A 7,673-nucleotide genomic window follows, 5' to 3' on the forward strand; every position below is an offset into this window, starting at 1 on the left:
AGAGGCTTGATAAGCAAAGAATGGTTGATTCATCACCTTCCCTCCACTGAGAGATTCTCCGTATTTAATTCAGCCCTTGAGCTGAAAGGGTATCAACAGACCTTGCTTAATTCACACATAGTCAGTGGAATGTGCAACTTTTCATAGGGTTTCCGATGAGACCACAGTTGTTATGCAGTTTTGGCAGTAGGCATGTATGTTTATTAGGCCTCTGCATAACATCCATTAATTTTTAAGATGTTTAACTTTGTTCCCTGTCAATAACCAAGAAAGGTAACACAATCCTATGCATGCCTACTTAGAAATAGGTCAATGTAAACTGTTCCTACATCAGTGGGTTTGGCATTGCAACTCTAGCTGCTGTCCCTTTTGCCCAGAAAGGATTCTGTTGCTTTGGCTGCAATCCCAGATGAACTGACCTGGGAGTAAGCCCCACTGAACCCAATAGGACTTATTCCCCTACATGAACACACAGAACATCACCAGGAAGAGCTTCTTTGCTAAATACCAGAAAAAGTAGAGTTGGTGATTTACCTGGTGATTCACAGAGGCTTCCAAGCCTGAAGATTTGCACAGCATTCTTATAATGGTTCTTCCCTGAGGGATTTCCACTCTGCCTTTCTGTATGTCCTTATAAGTTCTGCTACACAACGTAAGGTCACACTACGGTATAGCGTGGAATGACAAAAATTAATGAGGTTCCTACAGCAAATGGTGGCACCATCTAGGAAAATACCAGACCTTCCTTATGCTAAAAAAGCCAAAAAATGGCCTGAACCCTTGGGAAAGGCTCTGAAGGAGGAAGGCCTAGTGTAAGGGATCCCAGGCACCCAATAATTGCTTGCATGAAGTGTTATGACTTACTCATAAGTAGGTGGGAGCCAGCCATAGGAAGATTTTGAGATGTTGTGGGATGCCAGACTACAAGGAAAGAACTGATGATCAATCGACCCTTCTAAAAAGGGAAGCCTTTTCAGATCTGCCTGTTGATACAGTACTTAAGGTCATAGTTCAAGGACCATCCAATAAAGCCAGCAGGCCAAGTGACCACACAGTGATATTTTATGTTGCCTCTTAAGGACAGGGAGCACCAGGTTTTAGCGTATCAACTTCTTTCAGTGGAAATGAGATGCAACTGTGCTTTTCCATATGCTGCTCCAGAGGTGTGGAGGCAAGTGGGATTGAACTACGCATCGGGTGTGTTTGCATGGCATGACAAACTACTCTGGGAATGGTGGGTTGGTTATTGCATTGGCAAACCATCAAGCAAGAAATGGTTCAGCAATCCGTGGGCTGTTTGCTACCACGCCTCCTCACTTGCTCTGTCCTCCTGCAGGTATTCCTGGAACAGAACCTTAAGCAGGACTGACTTCGCTGCCCCCTCCCCCCTGAGTGTAAGCCTTTTATGTTCACTGCTGCTTTCCTTTGTCTACTCAATAAAGGATTCAAGAATTATAGACATATGGATCAATAAGGGTTTATTTAAAAAATGGAAGCTGGCATAAACTGTACAGAAAACAATGAAATTTGAAAAGTGCAAGTTGATCAGAGCCTAGAAGCATTAATATTCAGGGATCATGGAAAAGCATTTAATATAGTAGAATGGCTACTTACAGTAGTGCAGCCTTTGGACAATGCATAAGCTGGTTCAATAAGAATGGCATCAAGTACATATTTATCGGTTACTTTTGTTCTAATTAGATTCATAAGGCAGGGTTTGTCAGTTCTCTTCAGCTCTATTTGGTGTGTTTATGGAAACTTTAGCTGCTGCTATTAGAAGGGAAGCCTCTTATTCAAAGGCTATACTTTCCTCTCTGCAAAAAAGGTCTAAGGTTTTACTTTATACAGATAACATGGTAATTTCCTTTCTAAATCAAGGATGGGTAGGTTTGTCTGCTTTCTTTCATTGTATTCATGCTTCATATGATATTTCAAGTTATAAAGGTAATTTTCCAAAAACTTTTTGGGATGGTTTTAATTTACTGGAAAATTAAGATCCAATTGTCTAAACAATTTACTGTACAGCACAAATCTATAATAAGAAAATACCTGGGAACCTTGAATAGTGCAGGATTTAGAGGATAAATGAGAAACGAATTATAAGAAATTATACTTATAATACAGTTATAGGCAATTCTGAAGAAATGGTTAGAAATTAAGTTCTCATGGACAGCAAATGCTTCCACAATTAAAATGAATGTCTAGTGGAAAATTATTTTCCTGTTATCTAATATTCTGTGTAACTGGTTGAGCTGGTCAACTAATCACCCTACAATCACATTATCTATTCTGAGTTATCTTTGGAACAGGGAGAAATTATTCTATCTTTATTTTCAAAATATTAAAGAGCACATATTTGGGTTTGGATCAATGGAACAGGTTGAGCCAGGTGTTGAATGGTGGGAATCTGGCACCTTTGGAGCACCTGTGACTGGACTTTGGGGCATAAATAGGAAGAGAGAAGTGGGTCATCTTTCTCTTGAAACTCATCTCCCACTTCGAAAGCACAGAGGAGCCTCTCACCAGGCAGAGCTGCTGCCATGGGACCAGCCGAACTAATGGCGTTCGTTCTGTTGCTGCAGTCTTCTTTGGGTAAGAACCAGCATTTCAGTGCAATGTAGCCACAAACTGAGGTAGGCAGGGGAATGGGGGGACTCATGGACATGTATCATTTTCTTCCACCTGCAACTGAAAAATGGAAAGCTGCATTGAGTCAATCTCTCTCTTTGTGTGTGCGTGTGTGTGTGTCTGTTTGTGTCTGTGTGCATACCATTTCTATCCAAAGTAGATTGCATCTCATGCTTACATTCTGATTTATTATTTATTTATTTGGGATATTTCCAACCCATCCGTCAATCTTGGTCTCTGGATGGCTTACAATAAAATTTATCTCTAGTGGCACATTATTTCAGTGCAGATGGGCCATCATGCACAACAGGAGGTGAAACTAAGTGTCAAAGGTAGTGCTGAGACATACAGCAAATGCCCATGTGGTACTTTCAGGAGTTTTACTGCCAGAAGCAAAGAGCGAAGAGCAACCCTCTGCTCTGCGCCAAGCCAACACTTCAAGAGCCTTGCTACAGCATTCAGGCAACCACCCCACCCCAGCCCTGCCCTGCCCCACCTTTATGGGGTCTCCTGAAGGAGCTTTCAGCCCACCGTCCAGCCTGGGCCTGCTACAGCACCTGCTTCACCTGGAACCGCAGATGCAACAGTGGAGTGTCCGCATTCTGAGAGCAATGTGTTTGTGAGGCGAACCAAGGGATCGCCATCAATGTGCACACATGCTTCTTCTGCCATGCAGATTTGCCTTTCACATCCACTCAGGGGGTGCCTGTTTTGCTCCTCTCTCCATTCACACCTGAAGCTTGCAATCTCTGGAGATCACAAGCGCTTGCATATTCTTGGGGGTCATCTGGTATTACACTAAACACGAAAGTGTTATGTGGCACAGCACCTAACTGTGCCTGATCAGTGAAGGAAAAAAAGGCAGAGATGCTACTTAAATGGGTCGCTAAAATGTCTGCAATTGTATTCATTGTGGATAGGATTGGTGGAGGTACAGGGTGTGGATCCTGTTCTGTTACCCAGTTTTGTTCCCCTGACAGGAGTCTTGGTGGTGGGTGATGGGCCATGGTTCCACCACAATACAGACTGCTAATGCGTATTTTGAGAAAGGCTTGCCCTCCGCCATGGACGCAGCAAGCTCACAGCTTCCCTGCTGCCTGGTCTTGGTGCCAGATCCAGCTAGGTTCCTGGAGGGACTCCCACCATGACAAGAAGGGCTCTTAGTTCCCCTCCCCTCCCACACTGGTCTTGCCCAGTGCCTCTCACATGCACCTCCTGAGGCAGGGCTGTGTGCCTGTTTCCACCACTTCACTGCCAAGTATTCCCCCACTGTCGGTTTGGAGGCCCCATCTGATGTCACCTCACCCAGTCCTTTGCCCATACCGGAGGGGTGCATGCCAGGACGCCTGGATCACTCTCCCCAGCTGAAAGGGATGCCCAGGGCATGTTGTACAGCCTGCAAATCCAGGTCCTGTAGATTTGTGCTCTGCATGTGTGAAACAGAAAAGCAAGGGCGTGAAGCCCTTACCCAAATCTGTGCCGGCAACTTATTTGCAGGCATTCATTTCCTGTCCCTTTTCCACCCAGCCTCCCCCATTTGGCTGCCCCCGTCCTGAATGCGAACTAAACTGGTATGGGGCTCCCAGAGAGCTGATTCCAGGCCTAAGTATGCTCAGCAAGTTGCTATTTGGTGAGTGGAGTTAGTTCCAAGGATAAAAAGACTGGATCTGGTCTTAAAGGGTCTGGGGATTCCATGAGGCAAGTCAGACACCCTTTTCCCTTTTGATTGGTCTTTGAATGCCTGATCCTAAGGGTTAGGATCAAAGAGTTGTGAGATACTATGTGGTGGTGAAGATCGTAGGACTGGGACTCAGGAGATCTGAGTTCTAGTCCCCACCCAGCCATGGAACTCACTGGGTGACTTTGGGGCAGTCACTGACTCTCAGCCCAACCTTCCTCACAGGGTTCATAGAATCATAGAACAGTTTCCTTTTGATTGTCGCTTGTGTGGGAGAGCCCACCACCTCTCTAGGCAGCTGGTTCCACTGCTGCATTGTTCTGACAGTGAGGAAACTTCCTGATATCTGGCCAGAACCTGGGTTGGCACAACTGGGCTTGATTATTCTGTGTCCTGCACTCTGGCATCATCAAGAAGAGATCTTGACCTTCCTCTTTGTGACAGACTTTGAGGGTCTTACAGAGGGATACCCCCCCGCCCAAGTCTTCTCTTCTCAAGGCTGAACATGCCCAGTTCCCCCAGTCTCTCCTCATAGGGCAGGTTTTCCAAACCTTGGTAGGACTGGGTTGTTGATGTTATGAGCGTAAGATTGAGAGCCGCAGGAGAAGAATGATGTGGGCTGCCTTGAGCTCCTTTAATCAAAAAAAAAAAAAAAAAAAGTGGGACGTAAACATAATGAATAAGTTAAATAAACATCTAGCACCTAAGGTGTGCTGTCGGGATGTGGGCCGCCAGTGCATTCACTTGATGTGCCCCTGAAAGGCAAGGTGAAAGCTGTCCAAATACCTTGCCACTCGCATGGTGCAGCTGGGCCAAAAAGACACACAGTCCTAGCATGGTGCCATCCGGTGTTGCTGGTCTCCCCCAGTGCCAGCCCCCCAGTGCCTGCAGATTGCCCATACGCCTCACTGGAGGATGCAGCCACGCGACGGATGGATATGGGTTTGCGGGAGGAGTGGCCTGCAGGTATGCCAGGGCGCTTGCTTCAGGAGTGGCCTGCAGGTATGCCAGGGCCAGCGGCATGAGCGTGGCGTGGATGTGAGACGCAGCGTGGCGTCTCTGAGTGCTGTGCGGCTTTTTAAACAGGGTCCGACCGCCTTGCATTTTGACTCCCTCCTCAGTGCCAGCAGTTCCTTTGGAACATGTATAGACTGGGTCTCACCTCTGGTGTCAAGGGCAGGAAACATTTCTTTGGAACCGAGACAGGGCACCTGTGATCTATGACCAGAACGTGCTGTGCTGCGAACCGGATATTGGCTGACTGGCATGCCAGCACAAATCTCCTGGCAGGGCCTTGTCTGAGTGCCACACCTGCTTATTAATGACTCTGACAACAGCTCGATTGTTGCACCAACGATCATGTGCTTGCCCTGAAACCTTTATCACCAGATAGCCATTCCCACCAGGATGGGGAAAAAATCCAGGAAACTGAGGTCCCATATGATGCCCACTTAGTCTCAGGCTGACAGCTGTCTTTTTGTGCCCCGTTGGCCTTGCTAGGAGCCCCCGAGCTCCCTGAGGCCCCTGATTGAACTGGTAGCCATGCTTCGGCTAGAGCTCATCCTGCCAGAATTAGGGGCCACTGGACTCATGTAGGAAGCCTGGCCAAGCCATCAAACCTGTTATGCTAAGGTCTGGCTGTGGGTCTTGAGTGCAAAAGGCTCTGCCTGGTGAATTTGCTGTATGTGTGAAATGCAGGGGGCCCAAGGGGGCTTGTGTTTTCCTCAAAGGGCATTCTTGTCAGAGCTCGGTTGTGTGCAGCAGGGGGGCCAGCTCATCCGGTGTGAGGTGGGGAATCCTGGTGGTTGACTCGAGCACCTTGCCTAGTTAGGTCAATATGGGGACTTTTCCTGGTGCTTCTTCTTGGGCCAGTAACACCTCTCACTTCCAGGCCAGGATCTGAAAGGGCTGAAGGGGAAACTGGTCCCCCGAGATGTTCACAGCCCCATCACATAGGAAGCCATCCAGATAGCGAATGCTCTGATGACAACCTATCCTGACTTTACCTGCCCATTCTGTCAAGGTGCTAAATGTTTTGAATACCCCACAAGCAGATGAACAGCCCATCAGCATGGCCATATCCACACACCAATACCTCTTCAACTTGCAACCCAGCAGGTCAAAGTCCTGCCTGTATTCTACACTGAGGGGACTGGGCCTGTTCAGGCTTGAGAAGGGAAGACTGTGGGGGAGGGGGGGGGAATCATAATAACCCTCCATCAGTACCTCAAAGGCTGCCACAAAGAGGAAGCTCAAGATCTCTTCTCTCTGGTGCCAGTGTGCAGAACACAGAATAATCAAGTCAAGGTTTGACAACCCAGGTTCAGGCCAGATAGCAGGGGAAAATTGCTCCCCGTCAGAGCAATACGACAGTGGAACCAGTTGCCTGGAGAGGTCATGGGCTCTCGCACTTATGCACGTTTAGGCATATGAGTGCTATTCTTATTATTGCAGTAGTAATAACTCCTAGGGTTCCCCAGCCCACCTGTTCCTTAGGAGGCTGAACTGTTTTCATGGCCACTGTAATATTGGCAGAGGCTTAAAAAGCACGGAATGCATAATAGTGTTGGTAAATGCCATCAAGTCATCTCCAACATATAGCGACGCTTTGAACAAATGCCTCCCAAAATAGTCTGTCCTTCACAACCAGGTCTTACATTTATCTGCGTTCTTCAGCTCCAAACGATCGCACAGGAAACCCTCCTGTGATGTATCTCCCAGCTTGTCTTCCTGGGGAGTGAGAAAGGTCATTGTGTGCTTTGTTGGGGTGATTTTGGGGGTGTTCCATATGCAGCTGAGGAACATTGGTGCTCACTGCAGCTGGACACTGAGCCTTCCTGGTCTGAATTGTAGTTTTGGCAAACCCCACTCGGGTCATTGGAGGGCAGGAATGCATCGAAGATGAGCATCCTTGGCTTGCTGCAATCATTACCAGCGAATTCTTCGTCTGTGCGGCGACGCTGCTCAACCAAGACTGGGTGCTCACTGCTGCTCATTGCTACGAAAGGTGAGGGATGATACGGTGCTAGCAAAGCTGTTGGAATCCAGTTTCAGCTCTAGGGCAAGCCTTGAGGTACAAGCTGCATGACCATTAGCAATCACAGAGTGCATTTTGAAGGGAATGCTCACTCTGGGCTGCAATTGGCTTTTCCACATGGAAAAGTTACATCCAAGTCCATTTTCATAGCACTTTCCCAAATACAAATATGGGGCTGAGACATAACAAAACAGGAATGCAAAATGTCACCAGTGAGGACTCTCCCAGAGCAGTTTCATGATTAAAAGATTCTGTTGTGAGTTTCCCCCGAAGGCAGTCGTGTGAGCACAGCCAAACACATAGCACTGTTTGAGCAGTGCAGGTGAATCT

Source organism: Varanus komodoensis, unplaced genomic scaffold (genome assembly GCF_004798865.1).
Source record: "Varanus komodoensis strain SLA01 unplaced genomic scaffold, ASM479886v1 scaffold122, whole genome shotgun sequence".
NCBI classification, from domain to species: Eukaryota; Metazoa; Chordata; class Lepidosauria; order Squamata; family Varanidae; genus Varanus; species Varanus komodoensis.